Source organism: Bombus vancouverensis, chromosome 9, assembly GCF_051014615.1.
Source record: "Bombus vancouverensis nearcticus chromosome 9, iyBomVanc1_principal, whole genome shotgun sequence".
NCBI classification, from domain to species: domain Eukaryota; kingdom Metazoa; phylum Arthropoda; class Insecta; order Hymenoptera; family Apidae; genus Bombus; species Bombus vancouverensis.
This window is the reverse complement of record NC_134919.1, coordinates 16310937-16329618: the sequence shown is the minus strand read 5'-3', so window position 1 is coordinate 16329618 and position 18682 is coordinate 16310937. Positions and strand designations below refer to the sequence as shown.

Sequence of the window (18682 nt, the reverse complement as noted above, 5' to 3'; positions counted from 1 at the left end):
TTTTGAACGAAAGATTCATTCCGTTTCGAACAGCGAAGTGGCAAGGGTCTAGCGTAACAGCAAAGCAAACACATTCGAGAAGCGTGATTGTTGATTGTTGACTGCTAATTGTTAAGTAAAGTATATCGTCGAACATCGAGAGTATTTCTTGATCACTTACATCTAAAACCACCTCACATATATAAAATATCGTCGAACTTAAACTTGCATAAAGTTCCAGTTAACGCGGAAAATGGAATATTCTATGCACCTTTATATTCGTTTATAATTTGTCATATATAATATTTATATTTATATTACGTTAGATTATTTATTATATATAACGGTATGACGGTAGAATTGTGCTCAGTGTGAATTTGACTATAGTTGGCCAATCGACAGGTGACAGTAACGAAAGGAATCAATAAATGAAACGGTCGGGTTTAACGTCACCTTTGCGATGGTATAAACGTCGAAAATTTTGAACGTCGACGGGTGTGATTTCCAACGACCACGGACCATTTGCCGTGAAGTGGCTGAAATAAAAACGGAATTGCACGGCATCGAAAGCGTGTCCCGGAAATTTTATAACCGATAGCGCGCCGGTTTCTTTATGCCGGCCGTAAAATCCTCCATTGGAGGTGGGATGAACGCGTCGACGGAATGTTAAGAGCTACGATGCCCGAGGAATTGTTTAATTAAACTAAACGCGGCCCGTTACTGGGTAAAAGTACGGGCCTCGTTAATTTCAACCGCCGCCGCGCGGCAACTTGAAATTCTACGTTGTCTACTTTATCGCCGGGACATTCTGGGAATTATTAGAGGGGAATTTAGCGCGATCTTGATGAAAGTTTAATTGTCCGGATTGCACAAGCGAGTGCAAGAAGGATTTCATCGTTGATGTAATCGTGGAAACAAGCTTGCGAGTGATTTGCTTCGAAGGGCGAATTTTGTGCGAAGCCCGCGAAGCGAAGTTTCGGCTTTTGCGAACGGAACGTTAGAGCTTTGGGAATCGTTATCAAAATTCCGCGAATAGGATACTAAATATAGTTCATTTGGATTTCGAAGAACATGGCTTGCGGCATTACCTGTGCTTTCAAAAAGGAACTGCAGGGGAAGAGAATTTCGATTCGATAACTACATCGTCCTTCGTTCGTTTGTAACTTAAAATTAAAAAACTGAAAAACTATTAACTAAAAAACTATTAACGGAAATTAACCAAAATTTAGATTATAAAACAAAAATATAACGACTGAAGGATTTAAATAGAACTTCAAATCTGAAACAAAGCGCATCGAATAACGACAAAATCATCTCTAGCACTAGCAAACTGTCCCTGAAACAGTTCCGTTCGAATCTAACCACAATGTGGCAGTGTCCTCCAATCAAGACCAGTAGTCGACCAAAAAGTCCCGCCATTATCAACCACTCATTCGTCAGCCATAAAGGGTAACCAACCCTCGGTAGAGGAATTAACGAACTCCGACAAACTCTGCTGAGAGGATCCAACGTGTTCCACTTCCTCTATCCTACTGCTCTGCTCTTGATGCACGTCTAAAGGATCGTGACCAGCTTCGAAACGCAAAAATCAAACTAGGAGAAGATCAAATAGGACAGCTACGTTCTCCGATGTAAAGACCAGATAGATGTCCAGCTACAAACGTACATCAAACACGCAAAATCCAATGTGAGTTGGCACGTGACATGTGTATGAACGTGTAGTTGGAACTGCAGCTTCGTGCTCCGTGCTGTCTTTGACGCGTAAGAAGTCTCAATATCGAGAGTATAGTGGAAATCATGCAGTCCAGCTATATATTGAATGTTTCGTTTCTTTTATAAGAAGATTTTTTTTTTTTGTTAAGAGCTTGGAAAATTTATCGAATAACCGTTTAAAATGTTTTGGATAAAACCAATAAGTATTTCAGATGGTAATTAAGTAAGTTAATAGAAAACAGTATGATAAATACAATATCGTTGCACTCACACGAAATCGAATATAATATCGCGTTTCGCGTATTCGTTTCTCACTAATTCTACGACACAACAACACAAGGAACTTCACACGATCACGATAAATTCAACTCTGACAGCATTTTCCATGCTCATTTTTCCCTTAACGTACCTTGGTAACGCTCACAACACTCCTTGACAACATTAACATATCTTGACAACGTTTATAAACAATTACCTTTCACGCCACGTCCGTCCCTGACGTCACATCATCCCACATGTATGTGACTTTCCAAAAAATTAAAGTAGTCGAACAAACAACCGGTAAAATATACCTGAAAACGTTTCAGGAATTTCAAAGAGTGAATTTGCATTCCAATTAATTTCGTCGTTGCTCGGGTGTAATATTTTAACGCTGGTAAAAACCTGCATTACGCGAACTTGCCCCGGCGCTATAATCGATATCAGGAATCAACCTATTAGATCGTTGAAATGGCCGAAGTTTCTGCTTCTATCGGTAATTTCAGAACGGCGAAAACTTTCGAGAGCTACGATCCAATTTGAATCTTGTGTTTTTGAACGTAACTATAACCATCAGAACGTATATACCAGTAGCAGAAAAAACAACTCCTAGATTTGTTATAGAAAGAAGAAAAGAGAGGACTTTATACTTAAATTTCCAATTTTTCTCCATTTTCTTTCTCTCTCTCTCTATATATATGTATATAGATATATATATCTTTTTCTCTCTCGCTCTTTTTTATTCACGACAATAACAGTGGCGGAACAGGAATTTCATAGACGTCGAAAAACCGAGCGCTGGAAAACGAACTATTCACCATCGTTCGTACGTTCGGTTTGATCCATTTCATTCTATTGTTCCATACGCGAGGCATAAGATATTAAAGGGAAAAAGGAAAGGGAAAAATTAGTCCGTTTCTACGTTTCCTCTGTTTAAAAAAAAAAAAAAATTACCAGTAGATTTTCGAGTTTCATTGGGCCATTAAACTGTTAAATATCAATATCTAGGTATTCTCGATCGTATATGCTACCTTAGCGAGGTATTCAGAGATTAAACCCGAAATTCTACCATTGTATCGTACTTTATCGTGTTCTATAGACTCGGAGCTTTACATTGTAAAAACATTTTCTTGAATAAATCCTTGCTTGAAATTTGAACCAACGGTAAAGAACTCTGTAAAGCTCGAATATATATCGTTATGAGACTTCTCCTAATGAAAATCAATCGTTTCAAACTTATTAAATACATTATAGTAGTTCGATTATTTTTAAATACTAGGAAAAGTTCACGTACAGAGGATTCAGAGTTAAAATCGAACTTCTACTATCCTATTTTATTGCATTCTATAAACTCGTGAATCCATATCGTAAAAAAATTCCCGCGAATAAATTCCCAACTAAAATCCAATTCAACGGCGAATAGAATTTCTAAAACGCGACACACGGATGCGAAAACCCATTCAAATTCTCTCCGGCATTTGCTCTTTAAAACTAAATCGCCTAAAGACCACCGTATAGCGGTGGCTGTATCATTGCCGTTTAAAGCTGTGTGTAGAAAAAAAAAAAAAAAAAAAAAGGAAAAGACACTTCGATAACCAGCTGCAGTTCGAAATATAAAAAATATTTCCACTTCCCGTGGGAGGATGACCCACGGTCGTGGGTGATAGAAAACGAACTGGAGGACGAAATGAACGCAGCGGCCGTAGTTTCTCCTTTGAATTCGCTCGATTGCGCGCGGATTAACGTTGGCCGGGGCGAAAAAGAAACGCGTCGCCGCGGGAAAATGTCAATATGAACGGTGGTGGCGAGAGAGGATGGCGAACGTAAAGGTAGAAAAAAAGAAGGGAGGAGAAATGAAAAGAAAAGAAGGAAGGAAAAGGAAGGGGGAGAAAAACGACGAGGGAAAACGAGACGCGGAGCGAGAGTGAATAATTCTCGCGTTTCACGGCGCGGCGTGGCGTGTCTCGACGAACACCGCATTTTCTCCACGCTGGTTCGCTCGCGAGTTCGCTGCTCCTTCAGAACGGAGGCGTTTAAGCGGCTTAATTCCCAATAAGCTGCAAAGCTGATCTCCGCTGAATTCGCCATCCTCGCGTCACCATGCCGGTCACCTCGGCCTCTCGTTGTCCCACGTGATTTTCAACGATTTAATTCTGGCGAGCGCGAAATAAACTAATTTGAAAATTATATCACTTTTTCTTTATTCTTGTTGCTGTTGCCATTCAAGTAAAGGTGTCTTTGTATTTAGAGGAAATTTGGAAGTGCGAAATACACGAGCTGCGTGTTTAAAGTTGATATGCTACGAATGTCAGGAACTTTTGTCTTAACATCGTTTACCATAGTGGCAATATTTCTTATATTTCTTATTAAATGCGTCAGATGTATGGAATTAAAGATCGATATAAAATTCGAAAGACGTCTAGCGAGCTTAAGTTTCGCTACTACCATTCGGAATATTGATACGTTGAAACCTGAAAGTAGAGACAACTTCGGTAGACGCGACCGGTGCTGGAACATTATCTGGAGCAGGCGCGTTTGCGAGGAAACTTGGCCAAGAACAACACACGGAAAAGATATCCCCCGAACCAGCCTGATCTCCGTCCGAAGCATTCCGAACATTCTCCTGGTTGCTTTGTCTTCGATTCGTAGCTACGAACCTCGTATAACGACGAAAAAACATTGTACCGAGGAAAACGAAAGAAGAAGAACCACGAAAGACAACAAAAGTTGCCTCTCGTTCGAATTCAGCCTACCCGCAATATTTTGAGACTAATAAACGAGCGAATCAGCAGTCCGGCTCCTACTTCGAACCTGCGCTATTTTTCCATTCAACGTGGAGAACTGAATATTTGAAATCGTCTGGTTAATAACGTTCCTGCTCGATAACGTAGCGTGTGATATGTCTTCTTCGATTTAAAAGTTGTTCTACGTATTATTATGAAATTATTCGGAAACTCGTAACGATAAGCGAGTGTGGATATTTATGCAAATTCATGTTTCTGTGAATATAATTTAAAAAATGGAACCTAAATAGAGAATTGTCATGGCCATTAAAAATTGTAGCGAGTATTATAACGATATTTTCTATATTTTTTGATATTATATGTATTTTGCGCTGTCAAATTTCCCATAAATACAAATACAAATCCGCGCTTTATTTATGACAGAATATACGAAACGAAACAATTTCTATGTATAATATGTAGAATTATTAATTATTGGCGTTTGTAATAATTGTGGAATTTTATCTTAACTACTGCCCTTTTAATTCATTTCTTTATTATTCTCGCAATTATCCTTCAATTATCTTTTAATTTCGATATCTGAACTTCTCCCTTTTACTTCGCGAGATCGGAATGAATCAATTTACGTATAATTATTATTTATTGATACGTATTATCCGGACGTTGCGATATTCTTTCAGTTATTTACGCTTTCATTTCTCATTCTAATATACTTTTCCCGGTCTTTGCGATTTTCGCGGATATTAATTGAATATACGTATAAAATATTATCCGAATTCGACGTGATATAAAATTATTCTTATTGCTGTACAAATAATTATACGAAATCAACAAAACGTATATTCTCTTTAAATGACATTTTTTCCATAAATATCGTCTCGACCTTGATCTTTTAATAGCGTCAAACCGAAAGAGTAGAAGTTGAGATCTCGTTTATCACAAATCACACAGTGAAAAATGATAGCGAGAAACATAGGAAAAATAAAACCACGACAGATACACGAAACATATTGCTTCTGAAAGTAAGAAATGGGTTAACTTGTGGCTACCAGAGAAACTAGTAGTCTGCCGCGTTTTTCAGCCGGACCTCGAGGGTAATTGACTTGCGGAGAACTCAAAATCTTGTCGGGAACTTTCCACTGGCTTCTTTTTGGTCGTGTGAGCGAGGATTCTTAAACAGTTGAAAGTATTATGACTCTGTTCGGGATAAGAGTTATGAAGTTTCCCGTACATCCAACCGGTCGGTATTCGCCGAACTTCTGTACAGCGTTCTCGCGAACCAAGAAGAGAGAACGTAAAATCACGAAGAGTGAATGGAACGTTAGTGTTAGCTTCTAGGGAAGAGAAAGTGAGAAACGCGTGGTACGCTGGGTTACCGAACACGACGTAATCGTGGAAAGTTGCTGGGAACACGGATAAGTCGATTAACGTAACGAAGCTTTTGGATTATTCCGATAGCGCAGCTACGGTCCGTTTAACCGAATGATCGTGTTCTTCGAGAACAGTATTGTGAATCTTAGCTTTGCGAAAGAAAACCTTGTCTTATTCAGCTACAGATGTTTACATTTGCTTACAGTTTCTAGCGAAATTTCTCTAGAAACTTTCGAAACCTAGACATTTTCTGCGTTAAATTAATCGCCTTTCTCTGGGTGGGAATTTAACGCGTTAAATTAAAGAACAAAGTAAATCGAGGAACCATTCGACGTATAAGCCAGCGTTAGTCGAACTATTCGATGGAAAACTCGGAGGAAAATCCGTTGGAAGTGTCGCGTATAGCGAACATCGATTGCACCGGTGTTCGGCGAAGATAACGACGGGCCAGCGAAAAATAATATTAATCCATTGAGTATGCATTATTCATAAGACGGCACACGCTGTGTGCAGATAGAATGTCGGTTTATCTGAAACACGTGCACACGTAGGCACACGCGAGCCGACCAGCTAGCGAAACGAACGTTAGCGAAGGAAAAAGGAAGAGGCAGAAACAGAGGTAGGAACGACGGAAAAGACTGTTCCTCGTCACGTAACAGAGTTTCGAGAGTTTTAACTCGATCATGCCCGCTGCTGATGGATCGGATAAGTTGGCAGGGTCCGCGATTTATTTTCCTCCGCGGGAAAAGAAGGCGAATTAGGTATTCGACGAAGGTGACTCGTGGAACGAGCTAGCTATTCATTCTTTTCCTCGAACCCCGTGCACGAAAAACTCTACCATCCTCGCGAGTTACGTTTCCACGCGGCGAGATTTATTATACGAGGAAACTTCGTCCAAAATCGTGGATTTTATTTCGTTGTTACCTCACGCAGCAAAGACCTATGTGTGTAAGAGCTATGTATATGTATAGGTGTGCACAAGCGTGGAAGAAAACGAATTGTTAAAGTTTGTTAAGTCCAATTTACAGCGTGAAACGATCGATGTTTGTGATTTAACGCGATTTAAAAGCTACGACGTAAGCTTCGGCTTTTCTACATTTCGTTGGAATATTTAGAACGAAACGAACGTTACGGATGTTCGATGATTAGTCATCGTTCGTTTCATCGTATCGCGTTAGCGGAGAAAAGAAAATTTCTCGATGAACCTAGGAAACGTAGTCTAGTCTGTGGAACAGTGTAGACCGGGTGGTTCGTATTAATCGACGTTGTAATTAAACCATGCACCAGCCGCCCTTTAATATCCAGCCTTTGAGTACTCGATCGAGAGACTGGTTCTTGGTTTTGTCCGTAAGGGTTGATTAAGCCTGCAGATTGAGTTGAATATTTCAAAGAGTGAATTTGGAAATTCAAAAAGGGCCACGTGAACGTGTAATCTGGGAGGAAATATTAGATTTCGCGAGTCCGACGATGTACAAATTAAAAATTTGAAAACTTCTAGATTCGAAGTTTGTAAAATTCAAAAGATCATTTAGTACACTTTTCACGTCTTTTACCATTTGTACCAGCCAACCAAATTTACGCATACGAATTATATACATGTTATTAAAATATACTATATATATATTTATTTACACGCATAAAATCTTGTAATACAACATATATAACATATATTTGTTGAAACAAATTTCTGTTTCTATTAATTTCTACTTATGCCATGTCCTCGGTTATGTCCATGAACATACGAGTTTGCATACGATTCTTTGTATTTACTTAAAAAATTAATACTTTCGAGTTATATCACGTTCGAACCAAGGATTCGCAACTACTTTGAAAACTCGTAAAATGGAAATACAGTGCGTAAAAGGACAGAGGTCCGCATGCTACGAGAAGCCTTCCTTTTTCATCCAAATAATAAAATTTCAACTTTTTTTTTTCGAAAATTCATCACTGGACATCCCCTTCTTCGAGCCGAACGAGAGAAAATTTTCCCCACCATAATCGATTTCACCAAAAAGCGCGGAATATACAGGCTGACTGACACGAGACGACGCGGTTGGCAAATTCGATAAGAGAAACTTCGGCTCGGACGTGGCTGGAATAATTTCCCGAAACACCATGAAACCACCCCTAACAAGATCTCCCCCAACGAGAGAAAAAAAAAATACGTCAAGCAAGAGAACGAGTGTTTAGGAAGATCTCGTTGACATAATCGAACGTATTCTCTGGAGATGTGTAACCTCGGAAGATCTGTCAGGTAAACAGGATGTCGGTACACACGTTTGTTATGCATGCACCGGATATGCATACGATGGTTGAAGGATGCATATGTAATCTCGCGTGAATATGCAGCGTGACGCGATTACTGGTGGCAGTCAGAGCTCGAATTTGCCGCGACAGTGCATTTTTGCGATTGTTCCGTCATGATATGCGCGAAAGAATATCGTACAATGTCCGTTAGTAAAGTTTGTTGTGTGTGTGTGTGTCCATGGTTGACAGAAGGTTGACAGAAAGTTGACGCAAGATGCTCGTTATATAGACAATGACCACATGCTACCTTATCTTCGTGCGAGATATTTCAGTGATCGAAGGAAACAATGTTTTCAAGGATAATGATATGCTCTATGAATACACGTAGATACAAGTACACGTAGATAATTTTATCACGTGGATAAAAACTGCTGAGAAATGTATAAAGAGCGATGCTGTGAACTATTGACACACATTGACATAGTCTTTAAATTACCTATGCATACGTCTGCGTTAACAGTGCGACACCTCGCGATACATTCCAAGTATCGTGGAATAATATGCACGTGTATTTTCCAAATTGTCATATACGTAGAAATTCCTAGAATTTTATCGAATCCGCCTCTCCATTTATGGGTTGATAACGCTGACTATTTATTTGATATTAGGTTGTCCGAAAAGTGTCTTTCTTTTACAGACACGTCTTTTACAACGATGCATCTTTATACAAACATGAAACCTAATCCGTCGAACGTTGTGATCTTTATTTTGATAGAACAAAATGGACCGTGCGTAATTCGATAAAATAATATAAAACGGAAAACGTTGTGCATCCATTATTTCCTTATAAAACGAAAGAATCTTTCCGGGCGACCTAATATTTGTTCCTGAGGGTAGTACCGTATGAAACGTCTGATCCTGAAATTGCCCCTCTTTTCCCAAGCTACCCTTCTCGAAATACAAATCAGTCGTACCAAAGTTTGCTGTTTCACGGAATCTGTACTCTAGCTCTTCGATATTTTTGTCGCGCTCGGAACAAACGATAGAACGCGACGCACGTGACGAGTTCTCCTAATTAAACTATATCGTTGTTGAATAATTTTCCGATCGTATTCAATATTCAAATTCAAAAATTTCAAAAAGAAAAAAATTTCAAAAGAAAAAAATTCAAATTCCGGTCGTTTCACGATGAAAAATTAGCAGGGACAAACAATGACAATCACGACCAAGGCGATCCTTATATTAAATTTTCCTCGAAGCAATTTTGAAGAGGAGAGAAGATTCTACGTAAATTTCGAAGGAGAACGAATTTCGCCGAAGAAATTTTTCAGCTGCCTCTCTACATCTCTTTCGCTACCATGTCGAGTTGAAGCAGACGTACCGTTTGATGAATGGTTCTGATGGATAGTAGGATTACGATCATCCTTCATCGAAATTGTTCGTTACTCTGAAACTGCACCAGCTTCTTGACTGGATCGTGTTACTAATTCCTTGGTGATTCCAGGATTTTTCACCTCGACGGTTTTTATTGATTCGAATGGTGAGTAATCGAGAGGATTCTCGATTTATCGGGTTAGTTCGTTTCGTGTTTGATGAAGTTCTTCGTTCCATCGAAGATTTTTCCTTGATAGATTTTTCCAAAGTCCGTCGTCCGGCCATAGATTTTTCTATTCTAATGGATTATTATCTGATGCACGATTATATAAATTAAACCAAGGATTAAAAAACTGAAGAATATCATCACGTATATGAAATATAATACGAGTATGATAAAGATAGAAACTAAGTAAACGTATGTATCACTTTTAAATTCCAATAGAATACCATCTAATAAAACAAGTAATAAAACTAAAAATCTTCCTTCTACTCCGCTTAAAATTTACGTGGAAGCTCTTTGCAAGAGTAGAGGAGATTTAATATTGCGATCGCGCAGCTGGCTCATCGCAGCAGTGCATTATCGTTGATGCAATTCGTGAGAGTGATAATAAAACAAACACCCCTTTCGTTATTATACGCCGTTTTCTTATACACCTCTGATAAGAAATTCTGCCATGAACGTTGTAAAAAGTAATTTTTTACTCGATCGGTTCTCGATGCCCGTAAACACAAAAATCATAATGAAATATAACCATGAGATATTTATTTAATAATAAAAACGAGTCAATCGAGTGTTATTTTATTTCGTTATTGTCATTCTATAATATTGAATATACTTCTTATCATTTTATTTAATATTTCACCATTTAATAATTCGCACGAAAGTCCATCTGCGATCGAATATCCCCGTAAAATGATAAAAATGATGGCATTCGAGCGTTTTAGCGTTAACCACTGAAAAGTTTTCATCGATGAATCGGCCCGTTCAATTTCCTATTAACTCTCTGCATCGTTACAAACGTTTCGTCCTCTCCTTCGCATCCTTCGCGAAAAGCTTGCTCGTGTTTTTGCAAAAAAGAACCTATTTTGTTCAATATCGCGTTTCATTTGCCGCGTATAAAGCACAGCTCTACAGAGATATAGAGACAAAAGGGATCTCGGCAAGTGGCGAAATTTCACCGAATTCCAAATCGACGATTGATTAATCGTTAAATAATCGTGCTAGACTGCCTGCAATTTTAACGCGTTCAGGAAGCTTTAAAGCGGAGGATGTGGGCCGAGAATTTTCCGGAATTTACGACTCCCTTTCACGACCCCATTCTTGAGCAGCCGCGCTCTCTTCATGCATCCTGCAGCTGCATCCTAACCAGAACCTTTTCTCTGCCTGTGAAAATGCATCAAAGGGACGTCTGGTCTCTCCGCGGCCCACTCTGCCGAAGATTCACCGAGAATCTTCCTTAGCTATTCGCTAAATCTCACGATCGTCCCGCGATTCTTCCGTTTGCTCTTTCGCGCCCTCGTCTTCCTTTGCTTTGTTACAACTCTCTTCTCTTCCTTATTTTCGTCCGATATCCGTTACGTAAATTATTAACTTGTTCACAAGCCAATTCTTTGCTCGAGGAATTTATAAATCGCACTGTGTTCTGTAAATTTCCAAACTTCGCGCGCAACGAACTTAAATCAACTTACCAATCGTATTTTCTGCTTAAAAAATTCCTCGCCGTGGAAAAGCTGGCGTATTCGGACGAATATTAAAAAAATTCAAGGCATTGTAACGAAAACGATAAATCCTCTGTCCAATTAACGACCTGAAAATTCCGGCGTCTCTGCAGTCGGTTCATTAAAAATTACAACAAAAACCACGAAATTTTTCCTTTTTTTTCCACCTTCTTTCTTTCTGCAATCATTAACTGGCTCGAATCTACACGGTCTGCCGTATAGTTATACGAGGAACCTCCGCGTTCGAGTCACGCGAACACGCAATATTCACGCTGCGATACTCATTCTGTTTCTATTTCTCTCTCATCAAGAATGATTGATGCGAAACAATATTAAACGTAATAACGTTGCACGCAAAAATTATTTATTAGAATCAAAGGAACGGTCGAGTCTCGCGTTCCTTCGTATGCGCCCGGTAAAACCAAGAATCAGATATCGAATTTGTCTGTGTCGTTTCTCCGTGTTGAACAAATCGTTCGATTAAAAGAAGACAATTTTTTTAACGCTACTATGTTTCTACGTATCAGTACTGTTGCGAATATTTTACATATATTTACGTATATCGCGTGTGAACGTATGTACGCTATTATCCTTTTAGACGAAATCCAGTTGTGGGCCACTTGTTCGTTAGAGTAACTTACAGCTCGCGTGCTACGGAATGCAAATGGTCGCGTTATCGTCCGGTATTTCCAGCGCGCTAACAAGCCGCTGGCCTGATAGTACGACCGTTTGATAACGCGTTTGTATCGGCTAATTGAACGATAACAGAGAGGTCCAAGCGTATTACAACATTTTAGCGACGTGCTCCGGACTGCTAATCGCCGGCTTTGTGAAATGTAACCGGCTATTTTGCCGGAAATCGCAGTATCGAGTTAAACGTAACGATTAAAGGTGCGAGAGATCGAGGTTTGTCTTTCGTTTCGATGCTGCACTATCTGTTTCTTAAGGTAAATTATTTCGTTAGATAAGGGGACTGTGCATTAAAGACTTCCGAATAGTTACAGGAAGATAAGATCTCGAAATTAGGAAAAGCAATGTGAAGTCGTAAAGTAAGTCAATGTAAGAGTCGCTTAAATTTTCACGTATCTGCTCATTTTACATATTACTAATTATATATACAGGGTGGTTGGTAACTGGTGGTACAAGCGGAAAGGGGGTGATTTTACGCGAAAAAAGAAGTCGAAAATATAGAATAAAAATTTTTTTTTAATTCTTTTTTTAATTTTTCCATCGAGACAACGATCCACAGTGAGATCCGTTATAACGTACCGCACGCGTACCGAGCGAAAATTCAAAGTCGATTTTCTCGAAAACAAAGCCTCGAACGAAAAATTTTTATTCTATATTTTCGACTTCTTTTTTCGCGTAGAATCACCCCCTTTCCGCTTCTACCATTAGTTACCAACCACCCTGTATATCACCTGATTGAGAAAATTACTTTCTCTTCTTTTCAGTATTTCTTTAAATAGAAACCATCTTCTTTTAATTTGTTCTTTTAATTTGTTCTTTTAATTCGTTGTCAATTTCATTTTTTACTTTTTAATCTTGATACACTGAGCCCAATTATGGGGAAGAAAGTAGACAATCATTTCCAATAAAAAAATTATCAACTTTTTGAAATTATATCGTACCGTTGTCGGGAATGAGCGTATGTTGGAAATTTCAGTTTTCTAACTGGACGGGAAGTGGGTGAAATTCCGCTTACAAAATTCCATCCAAAGAGACAGACAAACAACGAGATAAACTAAACGAAACTCGTTAATAAAAATGACGCTATATTAAGGTATACTTCGAAAACACATAATTTTAGGTAACAGGCCGTTAAACAATTTTTGGAAGAGCACGAGAATTTTCCAGACCAACTTGTCAATATGCTCTGTTCTTACTAAGCAAAGTCGACAAACATATTAAGACTATAACTCGCGGATTTTTTTCGATCCGTAAAATCGTCGAAACGATTACGAACGACGCTGTACCGGTGACACGGAACGATATTAAATTTACAGAATGTTCGACGTCGTCGTTATAACAGGCTAGATTTACGTCGTTGCAGCGCGCCACATTTACGTCGAAATAAAATGTCAGCCGGAAAACGTAACTCGTCCGACGCGACACCGTAACGTACAAGCGTTTTTTCTTTCCTTTTGTTCAGTCTGCTCTTTTATTTCCGTTACTCTTTTACTTCCTTTTTTCTATCCTTTTCTTTATGTTTCTTTTTTTCTTTTCATTTATTACTGCAGAACTTTTAATAGTCAGTCGGACGAACGATAATTTATCTCGATGCGTAAAATACGCGATACAACCGCGATAACTAATTATGAGTTATTAACCGCCAAGTAATATCGTTAGCAGAATCGTGAACCTAGAAAAGTTGCCCAGCTATTGTTCGTGAAATATAATTGACTCAGAAACTGCATTACTCCGCAATATTTAATTCCTTCCTGTGTATATTGTATTTCGTTACGTCGATATAATTCGGGTCACTGATTCCTTTCAACCTTCCTGTTATTTTTACCTCTTCTTTTCTCCTTTCTTGATTGTCTATTTCGTAAAGAGGTAGAAATAGTTTTTGGAATATGTGTATTGTAATATCGAGAATAAAATATTATTGTTGATAATGATTTATTTACAATAAGTGGATTGTACAGACGTTGATTAAACAGAAGAACCCTCCCTCTCTCTCTCTCTCTCTCTCTTTCTCTCTCTCTCTCTCTCTCTCTCTCTCACGCGGACCACACTCTCACGACAACGCTAGCAACACTCTATCTCGACAACGCAACTCGCACTCTCTGACCTCTCGATTCACATTCTCTGGCTTCTCCACTGACACTGACTGTTCTAGCATCCTTTGTCTTTTCTTAGGCCCACCACGCACGTGTTCCGCAAACACTGGTGGCCAGGCTCACGTACGCCTTTTCTACGGAACTATTCGATCGAAGGACTCAGGCCTTTTTGTCCACGATACTACAGTATGTATGTCGAATTTTATATTTAAATAAAAAAAAAGTAAGAGAATTTGTCCAACGTCGACAGGCAGAGTCTTTCTCGATCAAAGTCCGAGCAGTGAAATAACATGTATCGAGAATTTACGTAAAGCGAACATTATCAAAGGGACATAGACAAAGTGAGCCACAAGTCGAGGAAAAAGAAGTTCTATAATTTGAAAAGAGGATAGTTGATCGTTCGGTCTCTTCAAACTTTACAAAATCGTAAGATTCAGATGGAAGAACAGCAACGAAAGTTGAGCAAGAAGAAATGATTAGGTTGTCCGAAAAGTTTCTTTCGTTTTATAAGGAAACAATAGACGCACAATGTTTTTTCTTTTATATTAGTTTATTGAATTATGCACGAACGTAACAATAGAAATATAACGAAATGGATCATACGTAATTCAATAAAATAATATAAAGCAGAAATTCTTGTTCATCTATCATCACCTTATGAAACGAAAGAAACTTTTCCGACAATCTAATACACATTAGGTATACGCTGCGTTCATGCGATGTTGAAACAACTTTCGAAAATTTCTCATTCGAAATATCCCTAACGAAATTACTCGCGCTATTACTCAGGATGGCGATCGTATTTAACAAAGAAAACGATGAACTTTTCTAACTCGAAACGCGAGATGTCGCGCCTTCAAACTCAAGTCGCCGGAAACTGTTACAAGTCGGTGACTTTCTCGTTAAACAAACTGTAGCCAAGATCGCCTGTAACCGTATCTCAAAAACCAATCTTAGTTGCGAAGCTGGATCTTCGCTTTCAAATCTCAACATCGAGAAAAACATATTCTCTCGTCGTTCAACTTACACACAAGCTTATTTACATTGCGAACGTTTCCGTAATTAATTTTCTGTGCCGTGAGTCGCGTATTACCAGTCATAAACTCGCGACCTATCCAAACTATCTAGCCCACGTTTCCGAGGAAAACGCTTTTCCCACCCTTTCTCGACGCCAGATTCGTTAATCATCCCCTTGGCTCTCTCGGTGAATCCACCGTAAGGAAGCTGAGTATATCGAGGACTAATCGATAATTCGCAGCGGTTGGGGCGTTCCGTGACGATCCTTCAAAAGTTTCGTGCACGAAATTGAGAAATTAAACCGACAGGATGGTGAGAACGGAGGGATGGGGTTTATAAGCGGGCCATGGGGATTGGATGTTCCGGCGAAGAAGCCACGACATCTCCGGATGCGAAGTCGCTAATTTATTTCGTATCGCGGCATCTGAATCGCAAATTGTCCGGGCTTATGTGGCCCTCGTTAATTCCATTAAACAAATTAAATTTTGTATCATATAATGTCAAAGTAGTGATTGAGTTAATCGAAAACCAGAGTGATTCTGCTCCATTTTCTGGAAATTTTTTGATGCCAGTGATAGAAGAGATAATTTTTATGTTTGATTTTTCAAAGATCAAAGAATTAATTCTTCGATAGAATTGAACAAATATCTTCAACAAGTTTGATAAACTCGACGAGTTTTTACAAATAACAAGGCACTCTCTAATGGATAAAAGAGAGTTTATTAACAAATTTGGAATCTACTTGACAAAAATGAGGAATTGCAGAATATTTCTTGCTCTTCCGGAGAACGACAAAAATTGGCAGAGATCGTCTTTTATACGAAATCTTCGATTATTATATAAAATATTTTTTAATATAGCGGGAATGAATTTTAAACGACTTAGCTTATGAATTTCAGAATAATAATTAGAATAAATTTCATATCGAATATGGAATTAATTTAATTAATGAATTTGACGTAGAATCGTGTCGTTAATTCGAAAAGACGGTATTGTTCTCCAATGAATTATATCTCACGATGATAAAGTTGAACGTATAGAAATTTTTATTCATCTAATTATTCGATTATCAGTTTCTAATAAATGAAATTAATTTATATGCCCAGGAATCAAATTCAGTATTATTAAATTGCGTATATAATCGATATCATTGATTTCAACTTTATCGAAGAGAATAATTGATAACTTCAGCAACAAGATTTGTATAGAATTTTTAATGAAGGAAAACAAAAACAAAATAGTAAACAATAGACGGAGTGCGTGATCGAGAGATCAAACGGTAAGTGGTATTTAATAGAAAAATCGGCTTTGTGTTGAATTTTAATAATGTTGGAATAATTGAGAAGGGTTAATTAGCATGAAGTGAATTTTCGACCTTTGATTAAACTTTGCATCGTACTTCGCTTCCTTTGACGTAATCTGTGTGGTCTTTTGTTGGTACTTTTTGAAGTTACAATAGCGCGAGGTAATAAGGAGGAGCGTATTGTGAAACCAATGTGACTATAATATAAGACGAATTTAAAAGTTTTAATTATGGCTTAAGGCACTTATTAATCTTATCAAAAAATTGTATGCAAATTTACTCGAGGATTATGGGAGAGATTTTGAGTTCTTAATTACGGCTTGAATCGCTATACGCTACTTCACGAAGCGAATAGTATGACGTTTAATTAAAAAGTAGACGCGACCAAGAAGTAAATAGACCGAGTTTTCATTTTTCATTAAACCACGAAGCTCGCGCAAAATAGACAAAACTTAATAATCCTTCCACGACGATTGACATATTGTAAAATCTTAAAGGAAGAATATTCGTTTTTATTCGATCTCGTAGCTTCTAAAAATAAAACATACCGTTGTTACGTTACACGCGTTAATGACAAACTAGCAATTGTTCAGTTGTTGATTCAAAAAATTATTTACGTGGCAGCTGGCCAATTAACTCGAAGTTTAACGTTGCGAAAATAAATGCGAATCGGCGAAAATTTATCGTTACTGTTTTATACAGCCGTGTAATCACCGCGATAATTACATTATAATTGCACGGAAAGTCGGTCGCGTATTTCGTTAAAAAATAAACCGTGCAATTTCCACTCCATGAACTAATTTTCGGTTATTTCGAGCACGACCGTGATGAAATTTTGTTTATAGGCTATCGTTCTATTCTTTCGTAAACGTTATTCGAAAATCCACTCTCGCAATAACAAGCAACGTATTATATCGCGATTCGCTATGTTACAGCAATATGCTACACGTGCTGGTTGCTTATTGAAAAGATGTGTACTTTAAAGTTTGGCAGTTATGTAGATACTACGGTTATTACGTCTAGGAAGAGGATTATGAGATATTCGGAACTTGAAAAGACACTTATCCCTTCAGCATCCTCAGTTATGACTCTTGTTATATCGTTACTTACAATTAGCTCCAACTCACTGTACAATGAAAAATTATTGTCGTTCCTAAACATTTACGGTACGATGGTTATCAGAAAATGGAGAAAGTATTTTTTCTCGTATAGGGAATAATTACGATACTTTGGAAACATCGTAAAATTCCAAAGGCGAAGGATTAAAATTCCTAACCGAGGTATTACGAAACAAAATTGAATTCATAACCAAAGAAAACATCGCGTAGTTAATTTTGAACAAATTTCAATCTGGAAGAAAATTAAATTTTCTCGCTTGCAGATTAAATCCAAGTGTAAAGCGAAACTTCATTTATCATTCGCGAAATATATAATCAATTTGTAAAATCACTGCAAAACCTTGTGTTAAATATACAAAAAAACGTCGTTTCGATTTATTTCCTTCGAAAAAATGTCGGTAAAATGATTAGCAAATCGATGCATGAGCGAAATCGAACGAAACATATTTGTAATACGGCCAGAAACGAAACACGAGCTTTCGTAAACCGCGTTCTTGAAATATTTACCGAAACGTCGCCGCAATTGCGCTAGTTCCAACAGCAAGTTCCATTGTGGTTCCAGTGCAAATTTACTTTTAACGGGGGGTTACAGCTGCCGGATGGACAGACAACTTTTAACGACATGGTTATCGCCATTATTGGTTACATATTGGCCGTTAAACCCGATCAGTTATAAAGCAGATTGAACTGGTGGCAGTATTTTGACGCTTGCTAATCCCTCCGCCGCGTTTCGAATAATTTAAGCGCTTAAGAGACGCGAGTTCGTTGTATCGCGCCGTTTCAACGCCATTTCGACCGTCGACCCGCCCTTTCAACTCGAACCGGAATTACGTGATGCGTGTACACTCGCGGGAAACTCTGGTCCCTTTTCCGGTCCCTGGCAATTCAACGCCAGGCGCCATTCAATCTCGAAACGTTTGCGTTTCGCACTTCGGGGTGCGACGTTTCGTTAAATGTCTCAACGTCTTTCTGTATGCTCGCAGCTTTTTCTATTTCCTTTTGGCAAAGTACGGGAAAAGGGAATAAAACGTTGAGAAAGTTCGCGTTAATGAG

The 18682-nt window shown here is 38.3% G+C and overlaps 1 protein-coding gene across 5 annotated transcripts in view; it reads left to right on the top strand.

The window, feature by feature from the left end:
• Window positions 1-18682, top strand: part of NLG-5 (neuroligin 5) — a 361805-nt gene that overhangs the window by 208262 nt on the left and 134861 nt on the right. For 2 of the 5 annotated variants that reach the window (XM_076621250.1, XM_076621246.1), the window contains exon 2: window positions 14271-14377. The exons of the other annotated variants lie outside the window; for them this stretch is intronic. The gene's annotated coding sequence lies outside the window, so the exon portion shown is untranslated. The remainder of the gene's footprint in view (window positions 1-14270; window positions 14378-18682) is intronic. 5 annotated transcript variants of the gene reach the window in all.